Genomic DNA, 11406 nt, shown 5'->3' with positions numbered 1-11406 from the left:
AACATACCATAAAACATGAAACAGTGCAAAGTACAAGGAAACAGTGGAAACTAATAGTGCCTTACCAAGGTAGTTTACATCGTGTAGTCACTGAAAATAGACGGAACTAGGAGCATAACACAAGCCCGCCTCAAGTTCTTCCAGAACTAGCACAATATCATTCCTCATGTTTTGTAATAGAAAAGCACTAATACATATTAAAAATAATAATAATCCATTAAGTCAGTCTCATCATAACACTTAAATTCAAACAGTAACTCAATGCAGTGAGAGAATCCATTTTTAAATGTCACATTCTAATTAAACGAGAGAGGTTAATCTCTGGGGAGAAAGTTTCAATATAGTAATCAATGAAAATTTAGTCTGAATCAATCTGAACTCTCATACCTTTCAATACCTAAACTGAATTCCATCCTGGCAATATTTCTATTGGCAACTCTTGTTACCTTGATAAAATAAGAAAGAATCATAGAATCACAGAATGGCCTGGGTTGAAAAGGACCATAATGATCACCGAGTTTCAACCCCTCTACTGAATGCAGGGTTGCCAACCACTAGACCAGGCTGCCCAGAGCCACATCCAGCCTGGCCTTGAATGCCTCCAGGGACGGGGCATCCACAACCTCCTTGGGCAACCTGTTCCAGTGCGTCACCATTCCCTATGTGAAAAACTTCCACCTAACATCTAACCTAAACCTCCCCTGCCTTAGTTTAAAACCATTCCTCCTTGTCCTATCACTATCCACCCATGTAAACAGTCGTACCCACTCCTGTTTAGGCACTCCCTTCAAATATTGGAAGGCCACAATGAGGTCTCCCCAGAGCCTGCTCTTCTCCAAAGCCTCCTCTTCTCCAAGGGCCCGGTATGTACCTCTATGACCCAAGTATCAGTGGTCACATTTCTATTTGCAGATGGAAAGTAAGGTTGCAGTATGCTATCTTACAGACCGTTCTACAATAGATGGTGTAATTTGGAAGACAAAATGAGAACAGCTTTTTTATACATTTGTTCAGCTAAGAGCCATTGAGTGCAATTATATTTTGCTTGTTCTGCATTAACAAGTATCAAATACATACTAAATCTATCCAGCTAAATTTCAACAGGAAAAAAAAAATCACCACAGAACATTAGCAACAACAAAAAGAAAATTTGAACCCAAAGTCATCTGAGGAGAACTCCATAAACTTTTATGTTCATGTATTTATAGGAGACTGGCTGCAAGCCCATTTGCTGCAAGTGGCATTTGTCCAGCCACAGGCCAGAAGCAATACTACATGTATTAAGCCCTTTTGCTTAATCAGGAAATTGCAAATGAACCATGAACGTAAACTTCTCAGCCAACTTGATAGGCTTGTGTTTTCACTCCCATAATATTTCAAAAGAAATATTCCAAGCCATTAGTTACACCAAAGGTAAATAAAAATGATGACTTTGGAACAGAAAAAAAATGGCCTAAAGTGGCTCATTAAACTAAGCACTAAATGGCCTACAAGCCTGTATCAGCTTGAGTGGGTTCCATGCTGACAGAGCCCAAGGCCCAGGTAGCGCAGTGCCATTTGGTTTGGTTGGAAGCACAGTCAAGCCTCATGTCAATAAGTGAGCATTAGTCTAGCATCACGCACTGTGATACACCGAGCCACATCACCAAACTGTCGTTCTGGCAGCAAGGCAAGCACTGAGTTCTTCTGCAAGCTTAGAAAGGAGTTTTATGGTTTTCCTTAGAGCACTTGTCACTAACGGTTAACTGAGCCTGTCTCCCCTCAGCTGCTCAGCAAACCTTGGGAAGGCACAATGGCAGCGGGTTGCTTTAGGCCAAGGGGAACCTCTTGCCATTTCTCAAGTTCTGGTGACAGGAGCAAGGCTTATTTTATGCGAGAGATTTGCATTAGTTTTATGCTAACAGCTTATTTTTTAACGTCAGGGGAATCAAGCATTGCAAGACAAAAAAATAAAGCCACATCTTCCTCAGTCAGGGACTACAGTGAATTACCCTTCTCCAGAGGTGAAAACAGTAGTACCTCAGATACCTCTGTAAAACAAGAGAGGATAAGTAGAAATTTGAAAGAGGTAACTATTCCAAACATACTTATTTGTCCTGTGGTGGTAAATTGTCTGTATAATTGGTGGGTGGTTTTTCATACTGAGATAATTATTATTTAAAAATTCTGCCAAACAGTTCTGCTATATTGATAATAAAATTTTCTACTTAGCAAACTTGTAACATTTTCCTACAAGCCATCTTTGACCTCGTGTCAGTGCTGATGGCAATATTTTTCAGAATTTTTCTCTCAAATAAAACCGTACAATCAAGACAAATTATTTTCCTGTACTGCCAAAGCAAAATCAAAGATGTCAGCTCCAATTTGTATCCCACTAGCAGCTCATCTGGAAGATCTGATAGAAAGAGCTTCCCTTTAATTAGTAACAGAAATGCTGATACGAATATGCTGTAATTACACAGGATAAAAATCTACCCATCCAAAGCTGCACAATAATATGTATAAATTCAATCTACTCTGGAAGTCAGCTTAGAAGGCAAATAACTCTAATAAAGACTAGCGTGGTCTCTGTGTTATATATATAGCAGAAGGAGGAGGAAAAATGAGTACAGTAATTAATGCTATTACATAGATACCTCTTTTTCATTCAGCCTTTTTACTGCTTTCAAACACATCAACTTGCTGGCTTCCTATGTTATACCTCATTTCAGAAAATATAATAAAACTACTATGTATATAAATTTAATATAATTATAATATATATTAAAAGAATAATTAAGAATTTAACTTGCAGACATAGTACAAACCCTTGCCATGAAAAGAGAGAGAAACTGATTAAATAAATATATGAACAAAACAGGATTTTGTTAAGTGTTCAAACAACGGATTCTTGAATAAGAGAAATTAGATATCTGTGTATTTCTCTTAATTGGGATATGCTAAAACTAGCACACTTATTTCAGAAAACTGAATATTCAGTATTATTCCTGGATATACTGTTAAGTAAAGTAAGTTTAGTAGAAAAAGAGATAAATGTGCTACAGAAGAGAAATGCGTTTAGTCTCAGCGTTTCCATTTCAGCTTGATTGCTTTGTTGATGATTAGTTGCCTGTTACTTGTGTTGACTTGAAGGACGGAAACCCTTATATACATACTGCCCCAGGGCAGATTTAACTTTATTAATACAGCAGCACAGCTGAAAAGGAGAAGCTGCTACAGAGGACACTGGTGGTAGGAAGTGGAGGAAGATCTAAGACGTACAGGTCCTGGTATCTACCAGAAGTAGACTGCAAATCTCTCCCTTAAAAGTCGAAAGTCTCTCTCTCTACTCAATTTGTTTTTTAAGTAAATTCAGGCCACTACAAACAAAACACTGGCTTCTATTAAAACAGCTGAAAACAAGGCTGGATATTTTCCAGTTCACTATAATAACCAGAAGTGCATTGTTTTGTTATTTTGAAAACGTAGATAGAACAATAGTGGATGAACAAAGCCTCAGCCTTGATAATGTTCTTCAAACTCCACTTACAAAAGAAAGTACATTTCTGCAAAGTAGAATCCATCAAATAGTCATATTGTGTAAACATCAACAATTCATTAGCTCCTGTATACTGCTCTTGTAAGCATTTTACATCCAGCCCCTGCTGAGCACTCAGCGGAAATAACATATACTTAGCTGAAATTTTCCTTTTACCATACCAGCAATCTCAGTGTTAAGTAACACAAATTTGGTGCTCGCAAGGAATGACATGTGAAACTAATCAAACTATCATGATCATGAGCAGAGGATAAAAATGTTCAATGTCAACAGATGAAAAGAGAAAAGAAAAGCAAACTGATCTTATCTCACTTCTGCAATGCTTTTGGGGAGGAGTAAATTACCATGAGCACAGCAATCAGAGATTTGCAATAACAAGCAAACAAAAAATCTCATATATCAATGAAAAAATTACAGACCAAAGAGAAACAGAATTTTGATTCTTGTTTCCATGTAGCTTGACAATCCACTTTCTAGATTACCTGATGACTTTCTGACCTGTAGCACATGGCATTCAGTATTTTGTAGCACATATCTGAACTTGGGTAAGCTCATTAAATGTTAAATGATCTAAGGAGACTATGGAAACACATTTGCCTTCCCTGTATTTAACTTCTTTCAGAAATTGAAGTTCTCCATGGAATACTTCACTAATCCTTCAAGAACAAGTGGATTCAGAAGACCTTAATGAGCACCTCCCCACTACAGCAACCTGCTTCCTCTGGTTTCCTGTTTTCTTAAGAACTTTAGAAGATGTCAGCCAGAAAGACAGAGGAACTTTCTTGGCAACAAGCATAACTATGGAGAGTTTATTCCCAGAAAAAAAAAAACACATGCAGAAACAATGGCCAACAGTGATTTTCATCAACGTATCTTCAAAGATGCTCTCATTTTGCGCTGACAGGCAGCAACAACTACACAGAAATAATAGCAAGAATCCAACCACAACAATAAGCAGGACTTCTGTGTAAATTATAAAACAAAGTCTGAAATCTGTGAAGTGATAAAGAAAAACATATCCTGTTTCCTATGTGACAGAGGTGCATGCTCACTGTTTAAATATGTGGCAGGAAGAGCAGTAGCACAGGAAAGGAAGAGAATATGATGACGAGAACATGACTTCTACCTATGTAGTACATTTTTACCATCTTTCTCAACAGGGCTTTTGTCACCCGATAGAAATAAGGCATAATGTACAGATGGATCATGCAGCTGTGCATATTTGGCTCAAAGGTGTGTCAGCTTGTATTTGTTAGCAAGTCAGCCAGCAGGCACACATTGGGGGTGCCTGGGATGGGATCAATACAGACGTATGTTAAAAAGAGCAAGCAAATCTGTGTGGGTTTGCATCTCCATACAGTTTGTTGCTTGCAGCGTGCCTACTCGTAACTGTGGTGTTCACTGCTTGTTCTCTTGTTTATTGACTTAACAGGGTTGCTCTTAGAGTTAACGTGCCTATATCCCAATTTTTAGAAATCATTCAGACCCCATTTTTAGGTTAAAATTGAGTTCACTGAAATTCCAGGGCTGGAGGACAATGTCAGAGAAAATGGTTACACTCTGGATGATTTCCCTTCAGCAAAAATAGGGTAATATTCTTTCAAAAAAAAAAATTACTATTAAGTAGTTTTTAATCCATCACCTATGCAAAATATTAAATCATGTTTCAGCTTTTATTTGTCCCGGTCATGCAAATACAGTTAGAATAAGAATAAATAGAAAAAAAGAATAATCCAATGGGACTGCTTACTGTCATGGGATATGGGAAATGTTAATGTGATAGATGCTGTAAAAACAAAGACCAATAAAGAAATACATTTGAATCTTCCTAGAAATGTTTGTTATGCATTTGAGTGATATTTCAGCTCCAAATTCAGCTCACATTTCCTGTGTGCCCCCTCCTGCCTACTCCCTACAACCCCTTCATTTCTCATCCACCTTCCTTCTGTACATTTCCTAGCATACTCTACATCAAGACTTCTCATTTTTCCTCAAAGCATAATTGCAAAACTGAGGAAAAGAAATAAAAAATAATAGGAAAACTCCATATGCAGCAATTCAATGCCTAGCAACCTGTGATAGACTGAAGGAAGAATCACAAATTATCTGCAAGAGGCAGTTGGAACTAGGGCTTGGGGTAAACAGACACACAAACAACATGTCAGCCATGATAAAGAGTGTAAATTTGAACAGATGTCACTTCCAGAGCAGCAGCAGGCAGATTAAACAGAATTGGCTTTGGATGAAATCCAAGGAAGAGCAAGAAAATATGATGCTTTCACCCTGAGCTCTCACAGAAATCGAATCTCCAGAACCTCTTTTCTTTAGTAATCATAACTGAGCAGGGCTCAAAAGAGGAAGACTTTAAGAAAGCCAGTTTAAAATTGCATTGATTACACATACATGTCCTTCTATAAATATTTCCCTTACAGGAAAGGAAGAAGAAAAAACACCAATCTGTTATGAACACAGATTGCTAAATAAGTAGTCTTCAAGTTTTAATAATTTACGGTAGTGTCAATTTCATCAACATGCTACTAGTGCTCAATGAATCTAGGTCAAGGCTGTGAAACAAGAAATAATGCTGGAATTCTCCAAACTAAGTAATAGTCACTACAAATATTTTATGTACATATTGCTTCTTGAATAACTCTGAGTACAACTGTTCTGTGCATGTGTTTTTTAAATCAGCACTTCTTCTTACTTGCACACATCAGTTTATCAAATATAATATACAGTCACAAAGACGCTAACATCTCCTTGACTTTGAATGCCAAATAACGAAACGAAACTTCAATTTGGTGGCCATAAGATTAATGAAGTCATGACCAAAAGAGTTCTGAGGTGTTTCCTTCATAATTATTCTATTAATTTCAAACCATCTAAATCAAAGAAAAATAAATTCCAATAGACTGTCAGCTGTCTGTGTACGCACACTCTAGAAGAGTTTTTAAGAGTTCTAAGAAAATATCTAAAAATCCAATACAAATTCTGAATTAACCTCCCATCATAACCACCATTACTGCTTTTAACTATTAGGTACAAATAAAGAAAGGAGGGAAACTGAATTTTGCCAAGTTGCAAAAGGAAGAAATGACAGAAGTAGATTACCACAACAGCTGAATTTTCAAATATTATTACTGAAAATAACTCCATCATATGACTCAGGATTACTCCTCTGGTTTCTTAGAGGCCTGCTTTCAGTATGACTCACAGAAGAGCATAGCTACTTCTATGAAAGAAAAATGAATGTCAAGTCATTATCTCTAAAATTAATTAATATCAAATTTTCTAGTTAATGCTAAGCTTTGTGTGGAAGAGATAAAAATCACACAATTTGTTAAATATGCACAACAGATGCCATTATATTTCCACACATCTGAAAAGCATTTTCATATTTGTAAGTCTATATTTCAAGCTGAAATGTTGCAGTCTTTTTCTAAGTCTGTAATACAAGCCTACAAAATTAAAATGCACTACTTGTGTCAAACACAACAAAATCATTGTTTGTTTATTTTTAAGGTGATAATAAAAAAGATTAATGATACTGCTGGGTAATGAAACAATCTGCCACAAGGCAGGCTGCAGAATATAGAGTGAGGCTCTAGCCACAATCCTAAGAAAAACTTCAGTTTTCTCCCAAACACATTAAGAAGTCCCTTTCATTATCAGGTGACATTTTTGCATTTAAAAGAGAGTTGATTTTCATGCAGTGCTTAAAGGTCAAATAGTTAATCTACATCCGTAAGGAGAGCATTTTCCTCTGAAGAGATTTCTAGAGGACATCAAATCATTAAGAGCCATCAGACGCTACAAAAATTAAAATCTTTCAGTGTTTTTATGACAAAAACTTACATTAGTCCCAAAGAAACGAGATCAAGCTCATGAAAAAAATTTAAGATATCACATAGCACAAAAACGTAGCAACTTCTACAGTTCAGCAGAGATGTAAAACATTTTTATATGATTAATTCAGAAGAAAAGTCTTACTTAATGTGGACCTTGGCAAAATTTCATCGTATACTCTCACTATGTCCTTTCATTTCTACAAGGAAAAAATCCAGTGGTAAGCTGTTTTAACATAGGATGTTGCACTTACCTCAACATGAAGTGCGGAAATTTTGGCTAGCACATTCTTCATCTGTCCTTCAGTTCTCAAGTCATGTGGTATAAAACCCCTCAATTTCTCCTGAAGGGGAGAAAGAGAAAAAAAAAAAGAGTCTCCAATGAGAAAAGTGTAGATTTGGCTGTACACAATTTTTTTTTCCATTTATTCGACAAATTAAACCCATTTCTTAACTTCCTAAGAAAACAGTCACTTGTCACATGACTCGCTAAAGACGAGTCATCTCAAAAAGATATTTGGCTTTGAAAGTTATTGTCTTGAAAGAAGGCTATTCAGCCTATCATTTTAAAATGGGATTCAAAAGAATTGCTTTTAGATTCGTAGCTCTGACACAAACTTGCACAAGAACTTTTTTTTTTTTTATCAGTTACACACTTACAATAGGAACTATAACAATGTGGATAGTAATAGCTTTTCTGGCCTTTTCCACAGACTGGTCTGTGCGACTGTGTCAAGATAGAAACATAATACAGAAATATATACACGCATACACATAAATAAGAGAACACATATTGGTATTTTAATCTCACTTTGAGCCAGCACACTTCTTTGTAGCACAGATGAAGGGAGTATCAATAACAGAAAAAAAGAAAGAAACCGATAATGAATTTAAACTAAATGAGGGTAAGATGTAAATCAGAGATAGGGAAGAAATTCTTAACTCAGTGGGTAGTGAGGCACTGAGAAGCTGTGGATGCCCCATCTCTGGAAGTGTTCCAGGCCAGGCTGGATGCAGCTGCGCACAACCTTGTGTAGTGGGAGGTGTGGAACTGGATGGGCTTTAAGGTTCCTTCCAACATAAAGCCCTAAACCATGTAGGGATTCTACAAACTCAAGTTTTGACCTTCCCTACACAAGAAAGACTCTTATGTGCTTGAGAGGAAGGTAGGTCTGTGAAGTACATTAGTACTAGGTCTTCTTCTTGTGTTGAGGGACATGGTTTAGTGGGGTTATATTGGTAGTAGGTGGACGGTTGGACCGGATGATCTTGTAGGTCTTTTCTAACCTTGGTGATTCTATGATTTTATGATTCCATAAGGACAGCTGTTTGTATCTTTGTGCAAGTATGGAATAGCACAATTTATGAAGCTCTTCCCTCCAAAGGAAATTTAAAGAATGAAATAAATGAAGAGGGAAAGTGAGAAAAAAATAAAAATCCAATGAAATCTAAAAGGGTACACTGCACAAGGTACATTGTACAGACAGTACTAAAAAAATATGTATTTAATTTGTTTGCAAATAATTATTCAAGCCACAGAAAAATACTTGAGCTGCCTGGTCTGTATTCCTTATTGAGAAATTCACCTTGGCAGTGACACTGTGATTTCCATCTGAGCTTTATATTGAAGTTATAGTACATACATTTTTAATTTTCATTCCCTTTTCAGCTAATCTAGAATAAATCTCAATAATTCCTTTGCCTAGCTTGCTTTCAGACCTAGGAATAAAAAATCCATAATGTATAGGCTTTGATGCTTTTTGTTTTTATGATAACTGATTTTAATTACAATTTTGTTTGCCAGGTCTCTTCAATGAAATTTAAAATGCAATTATTTTCCACTCAAATACGCACAGTAATTTGAATGGCTTACATTTTGATGTAATTAAGGTAAAACTAATCATTATATATAAAACATTTTTGAATGTCTCTTGTCAAAATATTATTATTTATTTTGAATTCTTGCTTCATTCATCATCATAGGTGATTTTACTGTACCTACTGATCAATTTTATGGTTATTAGATGTAGAATTGTTGGAAGAATATTTGCTAAACAAACCTATCTTCCCAGTTACTTTAAACTACCTGTACCAAACTTTTTTCCTCTTCTAATTAATGCCCTGTGCTTCTATACACAGTCATTCTTGTCTTAAATTTTCATTTAAACAAATTTGAGACCTTCAGAGGACAATCAAAACTCCAGATCCGGGTTACAGAGAGAGCATGGACTTGTGGAAAACTGTGTCTTCCTTTCTATGTCCTCCTCATGCATCAGCCTGTGAGCATACATACAGTTACATTCAAGTAACAGCACTAAACCTCAGTCCTGCTGTAGAGTAACCTCCAAAGCAGCTCTATGGGCATCTGAGATCTGAGTTAACAAAGGACTGGGAAAGAGACCAGGAAGATACCCCAAATTCCAGACATCTGGCTTGACTGTTTTGGATATTACTTGGTTCGCAATGGAAAAATCAATATATAATATAATACAGCACAGCCCATCCAGCACATCATACTTTATTTCTATAATCTTTCAGAAAATTACTTGGTTTTTGGACTTGTCCACTTACTTGCTTTCTAACCTTTCTTCCTCACAAGTGCATTTTTCACTGCAAAAGATTAAATTATTTTGAAAGCTCATACCACAAAAAAAAAAAAAAAGTTGTCTTTTCCTGAGCTTAATGAAGAGAAGCATTCCACCTCCACCCTCAGATCATTTTAAAACCTGCCCTGTGGAAGGCTTGCAGAGCTAAGGTTCCTAACTGAAATCACTGCTGGATTTAGACTAAATCAAGTCGATGGTCTTTTCCCTTCCCTCAAATTTTAAGTAGGTCAGCCTTAGGGATTAAGGGTGCAGTTCCATATGAATGTGAGCAAATCTAAATTTTTAGCTGTCCCAGTCCTCCCTTCTTCTCTACTCCTCATCTTCTCACCAAGATCTACTTTTTGCTCAGCAATCTTCCTGAACAGGCTCACCATTGGATTGTGAAGTTTCTGCTGTTTTAAGATGAGTTTAAACTGCTCTTTGCTCCCACCTGCCCGTGCTGCAGGCTTCCGCTTGCTGCCTTTCAGCCAGCACAAATAATCACCAGACCAGCAGATGTGCCAGACAGAGGAGAAGATTCAGCTGAAAATCCCATTTAAAAGCAGCCCAAACTCAAGATGAGTTTTCAATATTGTGCATAATTAGGTATAGATAATGAAACAAGATTATCTAGAATAAAAAAACCGAAATAGAAAAAAAATCCATCCTATTTAAACATCAGAAATTATAAAATATTAGATTGCAACAGAAGACTTGTTACATAAATATATCTCTTTCCAGGTTAAAAAAGAATGTCAAAACAAATTTCTCAATTAATGGATTCTTCAGTGAATACACAGGCTTTGCGAGCAACGTAACAACCAATATCAAGTCATCCGTCCTTGTCAGGAAGTTAATAGTTATTAATAGCACACTGTTCAGAGAAATTTTACTGATGGTAAATAAACAGTACAAGGGCTAATTTACTTCTGATTACAGTATTTTTCCTGGTGAAAGTATCAAAGAAAATCCACAACACAGAAGTCTATTTTCTCTGCAAGAGGTAACTTGAGTAGAATAATATAGAATCATAGAATGGTTGGGTTGGAAGGGACCTTCAAGCTTATTCATTTCCAGCCCTCTTGTTATGGGCAGAGACACTTCCCATTAGACCAGGTTGCTCAACACCCCATCCAGCCTGACCTTGAATATAGGGGTTATGCAGACGTTTGCTTTTGAATAGACAATGAATAGAAGCAGAGACTATTAGAAAAAAGGACAAAGAGGGAAAATGAGAATATATCATTGTTTAAATGGTGTTTTATTCCCACAATGAAAAAGAAAACTAAATTATCTATATCATCTGAAATGGAAACCTTTTCCCTAGAGGAAACAATGGTATCCTTGAAATTGTTAGTGCCCTAGAAATGTAAGCTCATTGTTAAAGATGTATACTGGAGGAGGTATATTCTCCTGAATTCTTAGGATCAAGTAGTCA

The 11406-nt window shown here is 36.4% G+C and overlaps 1 long non-coding RNA gene across 1 annotated transcript in view; it reads right to left on the bottom strand.

Moving 5' to 3' along the window:
- LOC110403409 overlaps positions 7637–11406 on the bottom strand; it is a 127337-nt gene continuing 123567 nt past the window's right edge. The window contains exon 3 of the long non-coding RNA XR_002441650.1: positions 7637–7727. This is a non-coding gene — a long non-coding RNA (uncharacterized LOC110403409). The remainder of the gene's footprint in view (positions 7728–11406) is intronic.

Source organism: Numida meleagris, chromosome 8 (genome assembly GCF_002078875.1).
Source record: "Numida meleagris isolate 19003 breed g44 Domestic line chromosome 8, NumMel1.0, whole genome shotgun sequence".
Classification (NCBI taxonomy): domain Eukaryota; kingdom Metazoa; phylum Chordata; class Aves; order Galliformes; family Numididae; genus Numida; species Numida meleagris.
Note: the sequence above shows the minus strand (reverse complement) of the source record. Positions and strands in the feature narration are given on the sequence as shown.